This window comes from Lagenorhynchus albirostris, chromosome 6 (assembly GCF_949774975.1).
Source record: "Lagenorhynchus albirostris chromosome 6, mLagAlb1.1, whole genome shotgun sequence".
NCBI classification, from domain to species: Eukaryota; Metazoa; Chordata; class Mammalia; order Artiodactyla; family Delphinidae; genus Lagenorhynchus; species Lagenorhynchus albirostris.
The window spans coordinates 75216296-75239755 of NC_083100.1; the positions used below are offsets into that span (position 1 = coordinate 75216296).

Below are 23460 nucleotides of genomic sequence, written 5' to 3' on the forward strand. Positions count from 1 at the left end.
ATTAGACATTTGGAGACCAGTGAAATACTTGAAATCAAATACATAGTTTTCACGATAAATGTACATGTGCATTTGTCTAAAAAAAATCCTCAGATTTGTCAGATTTTCAAAGTGGTCCACAAAATACACTTCCCAAAAGATTAAATGGCTTGGGTGGATAAATGTGATGTGTGATATATTCAGAAACTGATAGTCTTTGTTTTTAAAATTAGGGTTTTTGAAGGAGATACTGGAACTTCCAAGTGGGATATTCATGAGTGGAGGGACGTAAACTCCAGGTGGCAGGTACAGTTCAGCTTTGGCTCTGTTTGATTGGAATAGAACACTGTAGATATTAGTTCCTTTTTGAAAGAAAATGTTTCATTGTAGAATAGTATTCTATTTTTTAATGTGGTTATATTGCATTTATAAAGAAACCAAGATTGAAGCAAAATAAAACTGTTGATAAATTGGTGTGATTAAATAATACTGGAGAGAAAATCGGCAAATATCCTAGTCGGTGGGACTTATCAAGGACCTGATTATTTCTGTCTGAGTTTAATTTACATAGTTGTTAAGACAAAACTCACCTTTCTTGAAAATACATAAGACTATGTTTGTGGGGGGAGGAGTAAAACCTGTGGGCTATCATTTGAAAAACTTTTTGATCAGTGCCCTGCAAAATAATTTTGTGTAATATGTACCTTATTCGTTTACGGTTAGAAATTAAAGTGTTCCAATGTAATCAGCTAGACTTTAAGCATAGTTTTGGTTTTTTGCTAAGAAACTACTTGTCATATTCTATATCTTGTTAATCAAGCTATTGTTTTATATCCGTGTCTTCCAAACTTTAGTATCCACAAGAATCACAGAGGAACCATGTTAAAATGCAAATTCTGATTCAGTAGTTCTGGAGGGGGACTTTTTTAAACAAGCTCTCAGGAGAGGCCAATATTGCTGGTCTCTGGATCAAACATTAAGCAAAGCTCTGTCATATGCTTATTGTGTTTCTTCAATATATTAGGCAATTAAAATATTTTCAATTTCACATGAGTCTTATTTTTATAGAGTACATTCATTAGACAGAATTGAACTAAAAACAAATTCATTAAATATCTCTATATGAAAGAAATAAGTTTATATCTGAAGTAATATTAAAACATCATGCTAAAAATAAAAATGTTTTATGTTAGAACCTTTTAAAAATTGATTTTATGTGATGAATCCAGAGCTGTATAAAGGATCTATGGTTAGTATCATTGTCATAGATGCTCTAGTTCCGTTTTTAGGGGATATTTTTACATAGTTTATGAGACTAGAAAACCGAAAATTCTTACTAGCAATTTCTCTGTCATTTATTTGAATGATGAGATAGCTTCTGGCAATAGTGATTTTAGAGTGTGATTTAAAAGTACACACACACACACACACACACACACACACACACACACACACCCTACATCCTGCATTCAAAATCCAATGTTTACATGTAAAACTGAGAAGGATGAACCTAGTTTAAATCTGCAATCAGCACCTAGTTGACCTGCTGAGAATTGGCAGTGTTTTGAACCACTATGTGGCTTGTTTCCTAATGTACAGTAAATGTCTTTTAAAATGAAGGCGTGTGTGCTTTTTGACTTTGGCAAGAAGGACAAAACAGGAGCATAATGAACTATAAATTTTAGTGTATTTATGAGTACTTATAGCTCACCGTAAAGTTTTACTTTCCGTGTTTTCTAATATTTCCTTCAAACTTGGCTCGGGCAGTAAGTTCAGTATGTTTGACCTTCTGACTAGAACAGCAACATCAGGTCCACGTTAGCCCGCCAATGTTTTATTCTGTGGAGAAACTTGCAGCGTGAGGAAGGCTGGAATGATTCCTAATACAACACGCAGCTGGCCCTACTTTTAGGCAGAAGTTTGCGTTTCTTTTTAATTTCAGTTTTATTTTTTTAAGATAGAATTAATGATTAGCCTTATTAGTAATAACATTAATTAGAAAAATGCAGCTGCCCTGGTCTTTCCAATGTGCATTATCATTTGTCCATACGGGAGCTTTTGAATGTGAAGATCCCTTTGAATGTAAAGGGGGGTAACTATGCTAGCCTTCTGCCTATACTTGGGATTATTTACAAACTGCAGATTTGAATCTCTGGACCTACTTGACTTGTACCAGTAGGGGGATGATTGCCCAAGTTAACTGTGTTAGGTTTGCTCCAAAGAAGAGGAAGTGGTGTTGATTGACGATGAAGCCTCTGCCACTTCGATTGTGGCCTAGTACTTTCTATAAGATGTGTCTCTGCTATTATAGCTTGTTTCCCTTCATGCCGCCTCAAAGTGCACGCAGTGGGATAAGGGGAGAAACTGTGAGGGAGGCCTCCTCAGCTGGAGCAGGTCCTGCAGGCCCACTGGTGGGCGGAGGCCTGCTGGGGTGTCAGGGAAAGGTTGACTCTGGGGACCAAGGCTGTCACTCAAAGAGTCCCTACTAGATGGCAGTGCACAGGGGGCAGAGTGTACGTTGGAATAACTACTCTTATTTTCATGTAAGAGAATAAAAAAAGTGTTTACAATTGTGTTCATCCAGATGAAGTATTTAAGGCCTCTTTTTTCCTCCTTTCACTGTTTTTTCCTTAATCACCTCATTAATTTGTAGTTTGGCTTAAAATAGCTAGTGGGCTGGAACTATATGGCTCATTTATTCTACTTTACTTTATTTACTTTTTCAAAGTAAAATGGATAAAATCAATTAATAAATTTAAGCCCATTTACTATAATTTAGAGAGTTGCTAAATAATACATCTTCCTTTCTTCACTGAAGTGCTCTAAGGTAATTCATCTGTGAGAGTAAGGCAGCCCCTTTCTTGAGATATTTTTAAGAAAACCGCAGATTGCTATCATTCTGAGGTTTAAGTTCACTTCTGCCCAGACCCAGGATACAGGCCAAACAGCCTGCACAGGGATTCTAGCATGTGCTCACAGAGAAATACTTCATCACTCACTTGTGTTACTTGTATGAAAAGCATAAATAAATAATTAATATTCTGATTCTCTTCCACCTGGGTTTAGCGGTAGCTCTTATTTCTAAAAGTGATATATACCAATGATGTGTTCGTTTTTTAAAACTAAATACTGTAGAGAGAATGGCAAAACCACTCTTCAGCACCAATTTGGAAAGCATTATGATGGAGAATAGTGTACTAACACGCAGGCACAATCTCTGAGATATTGTCAAGTATGTTAGGATGAGTAAAGTTATGTCTTGTGGGAAGGGTGGAGAAGATCTGGATCAAGCTGGAGGGGGCAGGATAGGGAGAAGGAAAGAATTTTTCAATGGCCTAGAGAAAGAGATCTTTAGACCTGCCTGAGGCCAGGTAAACTGCTGACTATAATAACCCACCAATGTAGGCACAGGTTGTTTTCCTGGTTACAAAAAAAGGACTAAGAAAATGCCTTCAGGAACACAGCTCCTTCAGTATCTGGTAGTGATGAGAATGCACACAGGGGTGTCAGGGGTACTGAGGGGCATAAGAAAGGTGGGTAGACTGATGTCTGGGACAGTTAATGCTCCATAAACATTAGATGTAATTGAGGTACACACATACAGACACACACACACACACACACACACGCCATGAGACGTATGGGTATATGTCAACTGTTTATGGAAGGAATGGTAAAAGAAATAGGGCTATGAAAGAAATGGGTACAACTTTCGTAAGGCTAAAAATATTTTTCTTTTTTCTTCTCTTAGTTTTTAATTAAGTAACTATTTGCTCATTGTGGAAAAGTAGATGGCTATTTTTGTCACGCATAACTGTATTACAACTTTATTCTTCATAGTGTATGAATTTAACAAGGTTGACTTTTTTAGATGTATATCGACACCTTTATATCTTCACTAAGGAATCTAATAGCATAAACATAAGTGCTATAACAAATATCCAGTGAAAGATATTTTAAAGTTTCTCTTAAAAATCTGTGTTAATGACCTGATAATGCTTTGTTATGGCTTTTGGGAAATGTGTGAAGTGTTCTGACAGTATGTCAACAAAGTGTCAAATATGGTGAGAGAGAAGCTAAGAACTGGAATCATAGTGTCATGAAGTGTTAAAGCTGGAAGGGACCTTAGACCCCCTTCATGTTGGAAGTGATGGGGCTGAAGCCCAGGAGGATTAAGCGATTTGTTCAAGGTCACATCTAGAGCAAGAAAGGCCCAAGGAGTAGAACCTGGGTCCCCTGGCTCCCAGTCCTATGCCCTGTTAGGTTTGCAATTTTGCTCTTGACTATATTAATTGTTTTGTTTTGTACAAAATGAAACACAGATTGCAGAAATGGAGTCAGTTGTTTTTGGAATCTGAGTCATTTTAAAGGTCACCCCATCTCTCATAAGTCAGAGTACATAGCTATCTACCCCCAATCATTTATTTAAGCATTTTTTCCACATGTAACTCTTGGAGATATTAATTTCCCTGACAGTGCAAAGCAGTAGCTGTAGTTTTGAATAATATAGTCATTTCTCACTTTAAATCTACTTTTCACTGAAGGAAGCATTCTTGCTTTTTAATAATTATGTCCTTTCTTTTTGCCCCACTATATCCTGTCAGCCAAATGAATAAAAATCATTACCACAAGTACATACACACAATCATACACACACACACACATCACACATGGAGCTCTTGACAGATTTCAGAGCACTTTTGTATATGAATTCTTGCTATAATTGCAAATTAGTTACTTGGATGCTCTCAAAAGCCCATTTTATAGATGAGAAAATAGAGTCAGGGAGTTGTGATTTTTCAAAGTAAAGGTGGAAACTAAGTCGTTTATTTTCGAAATATGTTCCCTTTCAATATACATACACATAATGGACCATACATCTTTAATGGATTAATAAGGTAAATGAGACTATTTCAGAGTATACTGTAATTTTTTAGGATCAACATAAAGGAGGATTAAAATAATTTCTACATACTTCTCATTAATAAGGACTGATACTATTAGAAAATCTAAACCTTGACTAATTTTTGATGTTTTAAAATCTAATATTTTAAATTCTGAATCTGCTTTGAAAGATCAAATAGATTTTCCATATTTCAAAATTGATTTTAGTCATATATGTTCAGAGAATATATTTTATTTATAATCACGGTATCTATTTTTAATTTAGACTGATCTCCAGTTGGTTTCCATCACTTTCACTCTATTTTGCTTCTTTGCTTTTCCTCCTTAAGCCACTTAAAGAGTTAACTTATACCAACATATTGTTAACCAATACCAGTTATACTGGACAATGGAAATAACCAGTCCTGGGGCTTGTGAAGTGTCTTGAATCAGGAGTCAGAAAACTTGGGTTCTGTTCCCATCTTGTCCAATGGTTTGCAATGTGCCTTTGGTCTAATCACTTACATTTCTGAGTCTTAGTCCCGTCTTTTATTAAAAGAAGGTGTTAGGGGCTTCCCTGGTGGCGCAGTGGTTAAGAGTCCGCCTGCCGATGCAGGGGGGCACGGGTTCGTGCCCCGGTCCGGGGGGATCCCACATGCCGCGGAGCGGCTGGGCCCGTGAGCCATGGCCGCTGGGCTTGCGCGTCCGGAGCCTGTGCTCTGCAATGGGAGGGGCCCCAATGGTGAGAGGCCCGCGTACAGCAAAAAAAAAAAAAAGGTGTTAGACCAGATGATCAACAAGTCCCTTTGATCAACATAAAGGTCGATGGTTTATAATGTATCTCTCCTGTATATTGGCTTTATTAAATTAAGATTTATGTTATTGTATTTCTTAAAGCAGATAACGTATGTAAAAAATCCAAATATGAAAGACCAATTCAACAATTATTATACATATATACCTTCATGAACATACAGTCACAATTTCTCAGGCTTCATTAACATGCCATCAAAGTAACTACGTCTTTCAGAGAAAAACAGTGAAAACAATTTACAAATCCTTTAAGATGAATTTGTGCTTAATGTAGTTACTCAGTGGTAAATGTACTTAGTTAAGCATGTTAGTTCAACTGGTTCCCTGATTTGGTTGAGGTATAGACATTGAAACTAAGAGATTATAAGATAAAACCTTGAGGCCATAAGCTAAATTTCATTCTTCAGAATATGTGGACTCATTTTGGTTAGTTACATTTTTTAACATAGTAGTATGTTTAATAATACCAAGATTCATCAGCAACTTCACATATATATATATATATACACACAGACATATATGTATGTATGTATATACTCTTATGTACATATGTAATACTATGAACCCCTAGAAAATAAACTCCTCCTAAATGTTTTTAAGATCATATGTAACATACAATTTAATATGATTTGAAATGTGTTACAGGTTTTAATTTTTAAGGTCAGTGTGGTAGCACACTCGGACATCAATAATGGGGAATAATTTCTGTTTGTCTTTGCTGGAATGTTTAAAAATCTCTAGCATAGGGTTAACATGAAGATATATTTAGTTTGTCATAAATATATCTAGAGTAGAATGGCTGATAGGTCCAGATCAGAATATTCAAAATGTCAATGGCATTTTATGTGTACGTACATTCCCAGAATCTGTTGGCATTGCTGAAAGCATGGCAGGAGTTGAGGCAGGCAGCTCTACCCAGGCAACATTGTATTGTCTTCTGCTTCAGAGGAAGACTCTGGCCAGTAGGTGTTGATAAAACCACATTCCTACTGTTGTTTAATATGCTGAAAATCCATTGTATTCGTTTCCTGTGGATGCTGGGACAAATGACTAACAAATTTGGTGTCTAAAAACAACAGCAATTTGTTCTCTCTCAGTTCTGGAGGCCAGAAGTCTGAAATCACTTTCACTTGGTCAAAAGCCAGGTGCTGGCAGGGCCACAAGCCCCCTGCAGGCTCTAGGGGAGATTCTGCTCCTTGACTCCCAATTTTTTGTGGCTGCTGGCATTTCTTGACTTGCGGCCACATCACTCCTATCTCTGCCACCATGGTCACATGGTCTCCTCTTCTGCACTTTATGTGCTTCTTTTTTTTTTTTTTTGCGGTACACGGGCCTCTCACTGTTGTGGCCTCTCCCATTGCAGAGCAAGGCTCTGGACGCGCAGGCTCAGCAGCCATGGCTCACAGGCCCAGCCGCTCCACAGCAGGTGGGATCCTCCCGGACCGGGGCACAAAGCCGTGTCCCCTGCATTGGCAGGCGGACTCTCAACCACTACGCCACCAGGGAAGCCCCATGTGCTTCTGAATCTCTCTTGTAAGGGCATTTGTGATGGCATTTAGGACCCAGCCGGATAATCCAGGGCAGTCTCTTTATTTCAAGATCTTTAATTTAATCTCATCTGCCAAAACTTTACTATATATGGTAATAGTCATAGGTACCAGGGATTAGGACAGGGCTTTATCTTTGGAGCCATTCTCTGCCTCCTCCATCCATCCTCTCATCATTCAACAATGTGTAGTTAGTGTGCAATGAATGCTTCAACCGTGCACCACATAAAATGACTTCTAATGGCTTAAGAGTTTGTAATCCAGGTGTAGAAAATTCACACATTAGTGCAACATTTTAAGAATAGTGGAAAGAAGATGAAAAACAAGAGATAAAACCCAGCTACTATTTAAGACCAAGGAAATGTTTTAAACTAATTAAAAGGTAGTATTTAATATTTAAATTTAATGTAAATATAATGTGACAGACTAGATCAAGTCTTTTTCAAACCCAAATTTTAATCAAAGTCCTTTTCTATTGCTCTGGCTGTGACTGTTGCATGCTTTTGCACCTGCTGCCTCCTATGCTTGGAAATGCCTTTTCACTTATCTTTTCTTCTTGCCTTTTATGTCTCAACTCAAATATTAAAGCAGCATATAGGAGGCTGTATCACATAATCTTGATAAATTTTAGCTCTAATCATTAAGAGGGATCTTAATTATTCGTTGCTTATTTTATTATCTGTCTCACCAATCTCCCCATGGAACATTAGCTTTATAGATAAAGTTGAGATCTTTTCTATCAACTCCCAGCCCCTAGAATTGCACCTGGCATAACAGGTTTCAATGAGTATTGCTCAGTAAATTAGAGATTCTTAAAGATTTGTTCAAACGTCAGGCTCTCCAGGAAGCCTTCCTTGAACCAACTGCCTGGGAGAAGTTTTCCCTCCTCTATGCACCAACATTACATAGTTTGTACATAAAACTAACATTTGTCAAGTTGCATTATATTAATTTATTCATATAGCTATCTTTTAAGAAAATTGTAAGTTCCTTGAAGGCCAGGATTTTATCTTAGCCTTCTTCATATCTGTAAAGTTGTATCCATACTAGTTCCTGGCACATAAAAGTCCCTCAATGAATATTTTTTCAATGAATTACTCTCTGAAAACCCATGAACTGTCATAAAAGCAGTTTGTAAAATCCATCTATAATAGTTTTATGTGTAAAGCTGACTAAGCTATAGTGCCCTATTATTTAATCAAACACTAATCTCAGTGTGACTGTGAAGCTATTTGGTAGGTGTGGTTAATATCTATAATCAGTTGACTTTAAGTAAAGGAGATTGCTCTCTATAATGTGGGTGGGGCTCATCTTACCAGCTAGAAAACCTTGAAAGGAAAACTGAGATTTCTCAGAGAAGAAATTCTGCCCCAAGTTCGCAGCATTAACCCTTGCCTGAGTTTTCAGCCTGCAGGCTGCACCATACAAATCCCCCCAAGCCCCCACTCCGAGCTCTAATTGATATACCATCCATCTTTCCATTTAAGTCCAATTTAGGGCGGTGGTGAGAGTTTAACCATATCTTACCAGATTAGACTTGAAGCAATTTTGTAGGCTTTAGAAGTAAAGGAAGTAGAACATTAAAATTGAAATTATTATGTCCACAAAGGAAATGAAAAAAAAACTCGAAAACTTGAACAAAGAGCTAAATAACAATTCAGAACAGTAAAGGATGTTTTGAGATTTTAAACTAATGATAAAAAGTTGAATTATATTCAATAACATTTACTTAAGATAGGGTAGTTCTCGATAATTTTTTTGGAAGATACTTATAGAGACTTGAAAAAAAATATCAACATGTCAATGTGTTTGTGTTATACCAGAAGAGGGATGTCTTAATAGTCATTTGAGATACTTCACAATAGTTTGCAACTTCTCAGCAAGTGGAGTTGGAAAAGTCTTTTTATTTTTCCCCTAGACTGTCGCTTTTGCTCAGGAAACTAGGTGATGTCCATTAAAAGTATTTCCTTTGAGATTTTCTCTACTATTGACTGAGCCGTCAAAATTTTGATGAGGCTGCATCTCAAAATTCCAGCTGTTGGCCTCCTCCTGAAGTGGGAGTGAAGACAGGAACTGGTTACTCTCAGCTCTCACCTTCCCCAGCCTACCTGATCCTAAATGACCGCTTCCTTTTCAGGATCAGAATGCAAAATTCCATCTACACTGGATACAACTATGTAAAACATTGCTAGCATAACAAAATGTGAACAAAGATACAAAGAAACACAATTCATGTGTTTTGGTATTGATATTGTGAAATGTATCTTTCTGTCTTTTTATTTCTTGTGTCTTACATGTTTTGTGCAATAAAATAAGACCACAATAGAAAATTATGTCTACCAGCATCTCTGATGAGATTTTGGTATACAAATAAAAAATGATTCAAGTGGGGTGGGTTTGATCAAAGTTGACTTGCTATAGGAAGAATTTCTCAAGAATCAGATGAGCCTCTTCTGGTTTTCAGTGTGTTAACAAAAGGGCCTCTCTTTCTTGGGAAGAACTTTGAGGTGGCCTGGGAAAGATCAGGTACAGTTGATGGCAGGGAGAAAGGGTAAAGAATATAGGCTGCTGACTTAGTCTGACCTGATCATTTCAGTTTCAGTACCTCTAAAACCTAATATCTCCTCTGTAAATTGGCCTCACTCCTGGCTTCTAATTTTTTAGGTAGCTCCACTCTTCTCCAGCTGTAGGATCTCTCCATCTTTTGCTTTATTCCTTCTCATTTGCTCCGCCTACCCCAAATCCTATCTGTTCATCATTTTTTCTAGTTGTTATTGGTAAATTTTCTGCATTGTTTTATTCTACTGCAATCACCCTAACTCATTTTCACACTATTACAATAGCCTTTTAACTAGACACCCTAACATGTAAACTCTCATTCCTTCAGCCTTTTTTATATTCACAGTGACCAGGTTACTCATCCTATAATACAACTATCAGGATTCCCCTTGATTTAAAACATTTCATGTGTCTAAGGATTACAGGCAGGATAGTCAAGATTCTTCCAACAAGAATCTTGGTCACACAGGTTCTTCCAACCAGAACTTTACCTGCCTTCTCCTTTTATCCTTCTCCCTTCCATTGTCCCAAATTAATCTCCTGTCTTCCAAACACAAACCAGTCTATGTCTTGGCTATACATTTGATTATGCACAATGTGAATTCTATCTCAATGCTTTGCCTCCTTCAAGAATAGAGCCAGAGATTTCCTTGTTCAAGAAATCATGGGAGGGTGGGAGGGAGATGCAAGAGGGAGGGAATATGGGGAAATATGTATACATATAGCTGATTCACTTTGTTATACAGCAGAAACTAACACAACATTGTAAAGTAATTACACTCCAATAAAGATGTTAAAAATAAAAAAGAAATCATGGTCGAATTCCAGCATAAAGCCATCTTTTTCACCACTTTACCTGTGGTGCGTCTTTTCTGAGATACAGTGTAATGTAGCACAAAGATATACATTGACTCTCAGCTCTGCCATTACACCAGCTGTTGGAGTGTGGACAAATGACGTCACCACTCTGCCTGTGTTTTCTCATCCGCAGAATGCAGATTAAAATGTTTATCTTAGTTGCAGTATTTATCTCTGTGTGTTTATTTTTATTCATTGCTCCTCTCCCTCCATTATAAGTTTAAGAAGCCAGACATGTTGTCTGTTTTGTTAGTTGCTTTTTTTACTCCTGCATCTAGACCAACGTCTGGCACCGAGTCGGAAATTCATACCATTTGTTGAAGGAATAAATGGTTAGGCACCTAGTAAGTGCTTCATGAATGGTGGCCATCATCATCATCATTTGTTATTACAGCATCTTTTTAATATTGCTTGGCATTGCTATTTATTTTTTATGTGAAGTCAGGATTATATTATTTCTCCTTTATAGGTCCTTAGTAACTAGTTGGTACTTGGGCCTATGCAGAAATATACCATAGCTAATACTATGCAGGATTACACAGATCGATTATTTGGGGACATGAGTGTTTGAGAATAGAATCAAAGCTTATTCAGTGGCATTTTTTTCCTCTAAAGACAACATATTCACATCTTACAGCAAATAATCCAAGCAGAGATTATCATCTGCCCATGGGCTCTTCATGCCACACATATTTACTTTTTTAGCAGTTATTTTTAATTGTTTTCTATTCCCCTACAAAGCACATAAAATAATAATTTGTCACATTTTAATAACACCTCAGAGAAAATAATTTCTGACTAACACAGGAGAGTTTTTTTAAAAAGTCAAATTTACAGGCATGTATGTGAGAAGGGGTGATGTTATTGGTAGGATTCTACAGTGACATTTTAATGGTGCTATGAGAAATCAGTTCCAAACATCGAACCCCACTCCCAACCTATCCACCTGCACAGGATAATTTTGTAGCCACTCAACTGATCAATTAGTCTTACCTCATACACTATTATGTCTTTTGGAAGAGTAAGTTTTCATCTTCTTCAGTCAGTCATACCACAGCTTGAAAGAGTTCATTCTATTCAACCTTTCCTATGCAAGATTTGATAAAGAAAAATCAGGGAGAGCATGGCCAGCCCTGGCTCATGGAGTTTGATTGCTTCTGTATCCAGAAGATCTTCAACGCACCAGAAACTTACAAAACCTTTCTATACGCCTAGTTAAAACTGAGAGTATTCATCAACAATGACACAAAATAGGTGTCATTATCCCCATATGCAGACTGAACTACTGAGGTTCAATGAGGTTAACCCACTTTTCAAAGTCCTGCTCATAATCTGAAGGCCTTTATTCAGTTATGAAAAATCAGGCACTTGAACAAGTTAGAATCAATTATTGGCTTTAAATAATTTCTTTTTGTACATTTTCTTACCGATGCCTGTAAAATCATCTGTGGTGGTACGAATTAAAGAGCAAGTTTTCACATCTCTCTACCAGGTGTCTGTTTCTCCAAGTGCAGACATGCAGAGGGTGAAGAAAGGAAGAAAAAAAAAGTATTTGATCAGTAATCATAGTGATACTGACCTGCCTATGTGCTTATTTGATAATTTTGACTGAATAAATTTCTAATAGTTCAGGGAGAAGAAAGTTATATTAACAGGAATTTGACATTAAATCTCTGGTAATATAGTCTTGAAAACTGAGTAATATCTTTATCATTCCTTTTTCATAAAAAAGGAAAATTCAAAGAATATTTTGTTCTTAAATTACAAAATTATGGTTCTGAAATTCAAGCATGTATAATTTTGATGTGCCCTATTATTTTTTGTAACCGTTACATAAATATAGATTCAGAATATTGTGATTGAAATTCCCAGAGGGCATTTTTGTGAAACTTAACAGCAAAATGTAGTTGACACTCGTTCTGTGTTACCCTAGGGCTACAGTTTTGATCACAGTCTGTGGAGATTCATTCCTGTCGGGACAATGAATTTTATACTCATGTTATAGGTAAATTTTACAATCCTTTTGCCTTTTTAAAGTACAAATGAAGGAAGAACAAATTCAGTTAAAATATTTCAATCGAAAAGTAAAGAAAATAATAGTATCAAACAGATATATAGACCAAAATCAGTCCCCTTTCAATTCTGATTGCCTAATTAAATATATTGTAATGCTAATATTAATGTAAATACATGCACATTTATACAATTACAATTATTTTTAACATTAAATTTATCACTATAAATAGAAAATAGGAACAAATGAGCTAGGAATTTATCAGTTGCTCTGTAATCATAAGAAAGCAGGGGCTATTTTGCTACTAAATCATATAAACAGTACAGTCCATTATATATCATCTTTGAGTTTTAAAACGTTGTTAAGTCCTGATTCCCCTTTGCACAGGTATAAGATACCAGTGACAGTTGCTTTGAATTTTTTAAAAAAGTACATTCTGATGGTAGGTTCCCAAGAAGGTTAAATATAAATTAGTCATAAAGCCAATGGAACTGACAGGAAATGATTAGGCTGTATGATTATTTCTAAATTTATAGTGTTTTAACACTACTAGTGTTTAATTAAGGAGAAAAAGGAGTCAATTTTATTTTATATGATTATATAAGACCTCAAAAATTAATGTTCATCTTACTCTGTAATGCTGCAGTTCTAAAGCGATGTTGAAGACAACAAAGTCCCATTTGATAGTCTAGCCTTTCAGCAAAGAGCTCTTCTTCCTGTCTTTGATGTAGGAATGGTTGATTTAATCAATTATTAATCAAAGTTATGGCATTCTTCTTATATATTTAGGTAAAACTAAAAGATGACTTTCCCAAGCCTTATTGCTTAAATAAAAGTTTAAATAGACTGTGAAAACACTGGACTTTGACATGGCAGATATGGCAGTGATTTAAGTTTCAGAGAGCCACTGGTCTCAACTGGGTGCTTAAATAAAAAGGTGTGTGTGTGTGTGTGTGTGTGTGTGTGTGTGTTCAATGCAATTTTCTAGAAGTAGATGATAAGCATGAGCCGAAATACCCAGAGCACTTTTGATAACCTTCCCATCACAAAAGGCAGGACAGACAATCGGATTTGTTTTCTTCGCACAGGTGTTAAAGTTGACAGGAAGCAGCTGAAAGACACAGCCTTGTGGTGCGAGCCGGGCAGCTGGACACTGTGCATGGAGAATCTCGAGCAGTTGGTAACAGTTGGCAGCTTAACATAGAAAAAAAAAAAATCACTGCTAGCAAAATCTCAACTGCTGCTAATTAGCAGCAATGAACTGTGGGTAGGACAGTGCGTTTTAATGTGAGAAGATTTTTACAGTAACCACCACACTAAGGGGAGAAAGAGAAAGAAATGCTCCTTAGCTGACCCTCATGGCAATCCAAGCTGCATATTGCAATAATCCTGTAAATTACTATGCTTTCTTATACAGTAACTTGGAGTTAATTAGTAATTTAACATTCCTCTACACTATTAAATGTCTTTCTTGCATTATATTATGTTGTTTCATGGGCTTACCTTAACACTAATGGGGTTTTGTTATATTTTCTCAAAACAGTAACAGTAAAATAAAACTGAGCTAGAAAATTAATTAGTTATCTTTTACCTTTGATTTACCTGTTATTAACAATTAAGTGGTGGTACACGTTTTTAAAGTAGTTCTGGAGGTTAGGCTGAGATGAAGATGCTTCCAGAATATATTACAGAGGAAAAGTGAATAAAAATGAGTAGTGTACAGGCTTCAAGAGACTACACTGCAATGCCGAATGCAATGCAAACACGTTTCATATTTCCACTCTGACAGGGAGGGGTAATGACTGGTGGGTGGAGGAGGGCCGAGGGAGGATAGAGGTAGAGGAGGAAAGCTTATTTAGCTACATTCACTAATTTTTAAGAGAATCTTTGCAAAGAAACATTCATATCATTCATGGGTTTATGCCATAAAATGTGAATATGCTAGAGTGAAGTAGTGGATTTTACCATATAGCCATACAGAAAAAAAAATGCACTTTTTTTTTTTTTGCGGTACGCGGGCCTCTCACTGCTGTGGCTTCTCCCGTTGCGGAGCACAGGCTCCGGACTCGCAGGCTCAGCGGCCATGGCTCACGGGCCCAGCCGCTCCATGGCATGTGGGATCTTCCCGGACCGGGGCACGAACCGGTGTCCCCTGCATCGGCAGGCGGACTCTCAACCACTGCGCCACCAGGGAAGCCCAAAAGATGCACATTTTTGTAGCTCTGTGGTTTGTAAATGCCAAAGGATTTTGTAGGATTCTGTGACTGGGGAAAAGTGATATTCAAAAATTTAAATAATATAAATTAATGCACGCAATATTAACATTCAAGTAGAACCTGAGGTGAGAAATTGTGGTAATCAAAATTATTCTGATCACCTGAATGGAAAAAATGTTAAAATTATTAATATGTTTTTAAAAAATTTCTTAACCAGCCACCTCTTTCTTCCCCTGCAAACTTAATTTCCCTATCGAAGGAGGCAAATACAGCAGTATTACACACATGCACTTTAAAAACTGTTCTTAAAATTGAAATTCTGTGTATTAAAGATAAAGGAAGTGTTTTTATCTGGCATATCAGTGATCAATGTGAACTCGAAGGTGGAACAATTTAGTAAAAGCAGGGCTTCAGAAGAAGAAAAGCTACATATGTGTACGTGGAAAGGAATGAATTCAGTACAAAACACTTCCAAAAGATTTCGTCTCTTGGGGCTCCCTCTAAAAGAGTGTCTGCTACCATTTAAAACCCTATCCTTTGCAGCTGGATTTGAACATTCCATAAAAAATTCATCTGCGCTTTAAGAGATTTCTGCTTTTCTGTCCTCTCTATTGTTAGACAAATTGAAGTGTGCACTCAGAAGGAGAGTGGCAGTGAACTGCGAATTTATTTACTCATTCGATTCTAATATTGAGAGAATCTACTCGCTCCGTTCAAAGGGTAGAGCAACAATGCAAGTGACATCAGGTCACCCAGCACTTCATAGCTACCTGTGAGATAGAATTGTTCTCCTTGCAGATAGGAAGTGACTGAAACCTCTTTTTCTCATCAATGTCTATTATGATTGATGGCTCTATGGTCACACTGAATATGCCCTTTTTAAATAATTCACAGTGTCATCACCATAGTACTAGTTTATAACTAGCCTGTTATTTTTACCTTTGTTCATTCACTATCAGAAGGTTAGATAAATTAAGTACTGTGTGGATTTTGGTAGCATTATAACCAACCAAAATACAGTGTTTATAGCCCAACAACAACAAAGCATCAGTTTTATTTTTTTACGACACTCTGAATGTCTCCCTCTCAATAAATCCTAAAAGGAAATTCTGATAAAGCAGAAGCACTTGTAGCACACTTTAACCTGAAACCACTCTTTGGTATTAAGACATCATTAAGACTTTCAGTATAAGAAGCAGTCATGCTGTAGTGAGACAGATGAAAGTTTATCTGAATTCTACACTTATTTCAAAATAAAATATTATGTTTATTTAATGCCTCCGTAATAACAGAATTTACAATTCACTTCCAAATATCTAATGCACAAGTTGTACAAAAAAGCAGTAAAAGCATATATTTAAAAAACATAATGCTTAATATTGGGAGTGTACTATACAAGAAATAATATAATACTTTGATTCATTTTCCAAATTGATTCAAAATCAGTTTTGTCAGATGGACTAGCACTAAATAGTCACTAAAACAAATAATTACAAATTATTTGTAATAATACAAATTTTTTTAAATTGTGCTATACCCTAATCATTGATAGGTCCATTATACAAATTCAAAATATCAATTAAGGGACTATATACTGCCTTAAATAATCAGAGTTGCTTTAGATTTTAATTTTAATGTTGCGATCAATAGTAATTCAAAAACTTTTATTTGTGCAAGTTTTCTCACATAGTATGAAAGCTTCGAATCCCAGATTTTTTTTTTTTAAATTTAGGTATCATGTACATATTCAACCTATAATAAATATATAACTTTTAGAGATGAACTGTGTGGTTTAATAGACTTGTGTCTTTCTAAACATTTACCTTGGTGTTTTTCTTTTCAGTATCCTAAATTTGGATTCTTATCATTTGTTGATTTTACTGTTGAATTGTTTCTCTAAGTATTAATATCAGGGGGAATGAAAGACTATAAACTTGTCTGCACTTAAAGTATGTGGTCAAAGTCTCAGTATGCTGTCATAAGTAAAAGAAGTCAAACTGATAGCTAGTAATTGCCATGTGATCAGGAATGCTATAATTAAAAGTTCGGAGCTTCTATTCATTGATTTACCCAATAAATATTTATTGGCCACTAGGAAATGGAGAGACCTGGCTCTTGTTAGCATGAAGGTTAGATTCTACCAGGGAAGACAGACAACAATTTTTTTTTTTTTTAATAAATAAGGCAACCATAGACAGCAATATATGCATTGAAGAAAATAAAGTAAGGTGATGTGCTAGAGAGAGACTGGGATAAGCAGGTCTTAAGGGCCTTATTTAGACTGGTCAAGAGAAGCCTTCCTGTGTGGGTGATACGGTGCTGAGACAAATAATGAACAGGTACGATATGAAAAGATACGGGGCTAGATTATTCTAGATCAGTTAATCCCAGTTCCTGCTATGGAAAAAATAAGCATGGTATTTCAAAATAACTAGAGTGATGAGAAGGCTGGTCCAAGATTGGGTCAGGGAGACAGGCAAGGGCTGGGACAAATGTGGCATTTAGACCATAATCTGTTTGGATGATATCCAGTTGTATGTTACTTAACTTCTGGGAGCCTCAGTTGTTTTAACTCCGGTATAGGGATAGGTTCAATAAGAAAGATCAATAAGAAAGTACCTAACACAGTGTTTGACAACTTGTAATGGCTCAATTAATGTGACATCTCTTTACCATGTCTTTTGAATGTAAAGTTTCAAAATTACTAAGCACAGAATTCCACATTATCCCTACTGATATTTATTAATTCTCGTTTTTATATTAATTAAGCATTCCCATTGGCCAAGAGTAGTGAGAGCCCCATCAGAAGAATCTTTTTAAGAGGGACAGGGGGAACTGGTTATAGGGGGGATAAAATATGAAATTAATATCACTTATTTAAAATGTTGGACAACTATGTTTTATAATGATGGCAAAAATGAAAACAAGGTATTTTTCTAATTTTCATAAAATATTCAGAATTTACAAAATTCAGAATTCAGTCAGACCATATATTTAAATTTTACCTGGTATTTTTTTTAATTGGAATATAGTTGATTTACAATGTTGTGTTAGTTTCAGGTGTACAGAAAAGTTAATCTTATACATATACATATATCCACTTTTTTTTTTAGATTCTTTTCCCATATAGGTCATTACAGAGTATTGAGTAGAGTTCCCTGTGCTATACAGTAGGTCCTTACTACTTATCTATTTTATATATAGTAGGAGGTATATGTCAATCCCAATCTCCCAATTTATCCCCCTCTTCCCCCCCGGTAACCGTAGATTTGTTTTCTACATCTGTGACTCTATTTCTGTTTTGCATATAAGTTCATTTGTACCATTTTTTTTAGATTCCACATATAAGCAATATCATATGATATTTGTCTTTCTCTCTCTGATTTACTTCACTCACTATGACAATTTACCTGGTATTTTTAAACAGGCTTTTTGTGTGTTTATTAACATGTTGTGTTAATTCTTCCTTATATAATTATCCTTTATTACATAATATAGGATTATCTGTGACTTAAAAATATCGGGAAAATTTGAGTGGGATTTTCAGAGGTGAATGTCACCAGCCTTGACACATGAAAGTGTGTCACTTATGAGCAGATTCGCAGCCAATTCCAGCCAGTTATCAAATCAAGCCACAACTGGAGATTTGAACTCTAACAACAGTATCACAGAGTCATTTGTTATATTATGATTAAGATGTTGGCATTTGATACATCCTACTATCTACAACAGCTCTACATATAACCAGGGTTCTAATTAAAAATGAAAAGTAAGTTTATGGTTTGGGAACCCAATCAGACTGGGGAAAAAAAAAATCAAAGTCTTGAGTAAAAGGACTCACTGCACTAAGCAAATTTTTTCTAGAACAAAAGACAACAGATACTCCGTCATTTCTAACACTCTCTTCTCAGATATAGTATAGCATATTGTGGTGCAGTATATTATCACATCTGATTACTTATTATTGTGTGGATATTGGAGTTAAGAAAGATTGACGAGATCATCTTTCCAAATCCTCACTTATCACACACTTTTCTAGGAATATAATAAACATAACAAATATAATCCCTACCCACATGAAGCTTGTCATTTGATTTAAAAAGACAAATCCAATAAAAGTGACTTTTCTAACCCTCTCCATTTCCCTCAGCTAAAAATGGAAAATTGGAACAAGAGTTCAAGTCTTCAGGCTTCTGATTTATTAATACTTCTAGTACTCCAGTCCTGGGAGTCAGAAGGATTATTTCAGTTTTCTATTCACTGACAAATACTTTAGAAATACTTTAGAAACGACCTTTGTATATGATATATTCATTAGCTTACATCTAAAAAAATAATTATTCAGACCAGTAGTGTTTATCTTCTGTCTTTTAATGGGAATGCAGTTCTCAGATACTAACAACACCTTTTAAGTTTTCATATGAGGAAGGCAAGAAACATAGACTTAAAAGAGAACTCCCATGGTCTAATGATGTCCCACAGAACAATGAAACAAAGCTGTTATTCAGGTTAAGTTATATGCAGAGTAATTGAACTAAGTTGGTCTATGACAACTTTCCAAATAAAACTTCTAATTCAAATTTTAAAAAAATGTTCTCATTACTGTAATACAAATTTCTCCAAGCTTTGAGAGCAAATGAGGTGGCATTAAAATTAGTATTCAAATTTAGTACGTTATTTCTTCCTGTTACTTGATATTGTATATTCAGCCCCCTGTAAAATACTTTTGTCTACAAAATATTTCCAAATGTTGCCAGTGTTTCTCTCACAGACTCTGCTCCAATTCTGCAACCACCAACTCTTGTTTAATCTGTTGAGCAGTATCTTGTCTGAAGCTCCTCCAGTCACGTCAGTTCTTGCTGTACTTGCCTCCACTGTATTGGGCATTGCAGTTATCACCAACTCACCAGCAGCACAGCCATCTCTACAAGATCCTTGCTGTTTAATCTTCTCAACTGAGTGCCACGTTCATTCCTACTGTTCCTCTAGGAATGACAGCTCACATTTGGTCGTTTTACTGTTCTCTTTCAATGCCAAAAGTGATTTGGTACCAGTGGACAAATGGTATATTCTCTTAGGTGTTAATATTCTTTTAGGGGGTGTCCTTGAGTAGTACTGATTGGACTCCAGTATTATAGAGCTACAACTCTTAATTTACTTACCAACACTCTACCATGTATATGATCATGTCTTAATGAGTTAATACTTATACTACAAAATTATTACTCCTTTTTGAACATCTAGGTAAATTAGGTCAAACTTAGCTCCTTATCAATGGACTCAAACGAAACTAAAATTAAGGTTTTAAAGAATCTTAGAAATGCAATGTGAATAAAGGATAATGTTTTTAAACAGAAAAGGAAAGGCTAAGCATCATTGCCAACTCATTAAGATTTCTTTCTAAATACCAAGACAAAGAGCAAAGGTCAATACTCGGGTATCCATCTTATATTTCTTTATCCTGCATGAGTAATTCTCTAGTGACTTCTAGATGGTCTACATATTGGTGGGATATTTAGCTACTGGAGGACATTGATTCTGCCAAAAGTTCAGGCTTTCTAATTCAAAAGTTTGAGCTTACATGAATTACTTCTCTATCCCAAAATTGCAGAGAGGAGGAGAATTCATTTTATCTTTCGCCTTTTTGTCTTTAATGGATAATACCTGCATTTTTGTATTCCATTGACAGTGGAAAATATTTGAAGCCAACATGTTATCTTACTGTTACTAATATAAAGGGAACAAAAAAACCAACAGAAAGTGCAAACAATCAAAAAGAAGACTAACTTTATCATTGCTGTTGGCTGATGGCCTTGTCTGATCAAAATACAGTAAGAAACCCTGATCTAAGAACTGACTAGGATTACACAAGAGTTTTATGGATGTGACTGGAGTGTGAGAATTCCACATTGATTGTACATGTGTTTTAAAGGATTGATCTTCTACAAAAACAAAATAGAAATAAATTACCCTTATCCATACGAAACACATTATGAGCAAGATTGGTTTCCCAAAATTCATGTAGATGGGATTGTGGTGTCTGAATGGAAATCTTTGCTTTATGAAAATTATAATTATTTTGATTTTTGTCCACAATCAGCTTGAAATGTTGCAAAACTCTGCAGGTGCTCGCTGTTATAACAAAACCATGGGAACAGATGGTGCAAGGTACCAGGCCAGCTCAAGGGATTAAATTTGAGGCTTTTGAAATTTAAAATTGAAGCTGGGTGATCTTGGGAAAGTGTGCCTGCCAAACATGGTTGCTTAAAAAAATAAAACTAAAAATAAATTATCCAAATTCTCTTGACAAGCTTATTTACATTCAAATGACTGGGAAATATTAAGTGGTTATAAAGTACTCCTGGCAGGGTATGGCCTACCTGACCACATTAAAATATGAAATGCTCACATCCATTATGGTGCTAAGGCTTTGCCTGCAGTGACCCCCCTCTTAGGTTTAGTTCCTAATGGGAACCAATTTCTTTGGGCAAGGTGGTACATTTTAGGTGCTAAAATAAAGGTAACCTAAACACTATCTCTTTTAACTAGACAGAGTGAAGTATCTTGGTTGAATCGTTGAGGATGATTTAAAGATTTACATGAATTGCTATTGGTAGAATAAATGAGAAAAGCAAAGTTTCAAAAGTTAAAATGGTCATAGATTTACTTGTCTTAAGAACTAAACCCATGCTAAAGACATATTAATGAAAACTTTTAAAATATCAAAGTTGTTATTTTTGTGTCTGCACTCTTTTTTATAATAAAATAATGTCTTATAATACATAATACCACATCTGAGCAACTGCTGTGTAACATGAAATGTGTGTTATATTAACTTTAATGCTCCCAAGTTTTTTTTTTACAAGGTAGATACTATTATCTGTATTTGCAGATGTAGAAACATTCTACATTACTTGGCAATAAGTTTTGTAAAACTTGTTTATAAGACTAGGTGAGTTTGGCTTCAAACATCTTTTTTTTTTTTTCTTTTCAGTTTGCCAAATGTATTTGTATCATCTCATTTGATCCCATCAGCAATACTTGAGGGTCCCTGGTGGCTCAGTGGTGAAGAATCCGCCTGCCAATGCAGGGGATATGGGCTCAATCCCTAGTCCAGGAAGATCCCACATGCCGCGGAGCAGCTAAGCCCGTGCGCCTAGAACCCGTGCTCCGCAACAAGAGAAGCCACTGCAATGAGAAGCACGCGCACCGCAAGAGTAGCCCACGTTCGACGCAACTAGAGAAAGCCCGTGTGCAGCAACGAAGACCCAATGCAGCCAAAAAATAAATAAATAAAATAAATAAACTTATAAAGAAAAAAAACAATACTTGGAAGTGAATGCATAGGTCATGATCCATGATCCATTTTATAGATCAAAACAACAGAACTTTTGAGAGGGACTGAGAATTGCAGCATTTCACGTGACCATGAAATGGCAGAGCCAGGCATAAAGCATGGGTTTCCTGTACTGTGTTCAGTATTATTCGCATTGACTGATTGATTGGGTTATATAACCCCGGAGTAGAATGAGGCATTTGAGGATGTGGGTGCATGTAGTTTAGTCTTTATTGTTTCCTCTGAAAAAAAAAAAGAAAAACATCTAGTGGCTTAGATCATCATGTTTCTTCTTTTTTTGGGTTATAGTGTTATTCATGATCATGGGTTAGAATTCTTTTTATCTTCTCTAGGGGATTTGAGGCTTATAAGAAGTTAAATGAGTCAGACCTATATGCAAGATATTGGTCTAGGCATTTGAGACATAGAGCCTGACATTAGAATAATCATAATCTAGTTAAATTGTATAATACATATTTGTATTATACATATTTGTATATATAATTGTATAATACATATTTACATATTTGATTTCATCTAATCGCTTTAAAAATATGTTGAGTTAGTATTGTTATTCCTATTTTAAATATGAAGAAATTGAGGCTCTGAAAGATTAGTTTATTTTCCTGAAGGCACAAAGCTGAAACATGGGAATGCTGGAATTCATGTACAGGTCCAACTGACTAAAACCAGAAGGGGACTGAGAATGTACACAATTGAGATGAGATGTAGAAACTGGGATAAAGAGTCAGAATTGGAATGTAAATGAGGTGATATGAAAACACTCTGATTGGAGGAGGTTCTCATTATAGGCGGTAACGTTTGGGTTGAGTTCTCGAAGGGGGATTTTGCATCATAGACTAGGGAATGAATGGAGTTTAAGCAAGGGTAGTGTCAATAAAGCCATGGAGTCATGAAAGTTCATTCTACATTGAGAGGAAAGTGGAATGTGAGTTTGGAAATCCTCATAACGGAAAAAATAATCAAAATGATAAATACAGAGCACATTTGAGGAGGGAGAGGTTCAAGGTCATCTATTTATCTTGGATTTGAGAAGGCTATTATAAATGCTGAGGTAAGTGGAGCCACTGCAGAGCTGAACCATCTGTCTTTGCATACATTTCTCCCAAGTACCTAATGAAATGTTTCTAAAGCTAAGCTTTAGATTACACAAGAAGGCTTGGATATATTCAGAAAAAACGTTTACATTAAAAAAAAAAAAAAAGTTTACATTGTTTATGAGAATGTGTTTTT

The 23460-nt window shown here is 35.8% G+C and overlaps 1 long non-coding RNA gene across 1 annotated transcript; it reads left to right on the forward strand.

Moving 5' to 3' along the window:
- The first annotated feature begins 208 nt into the window (after window positions 1–208).
- LOC132521823 (uncharacterized) lies at window positions 209–13826 on the forward strand. The gene is made up of 3 exons (XR_009540964.1): window positions 209–285; window positions 12574–12645; window positions 13743–13826. It is a non-coding gene; the product is annotated as an uncharacterized LOC132521823 (long non-coding RNA).
- Window positions 13827–23460: the final 9634 nt, after the last annotated feature.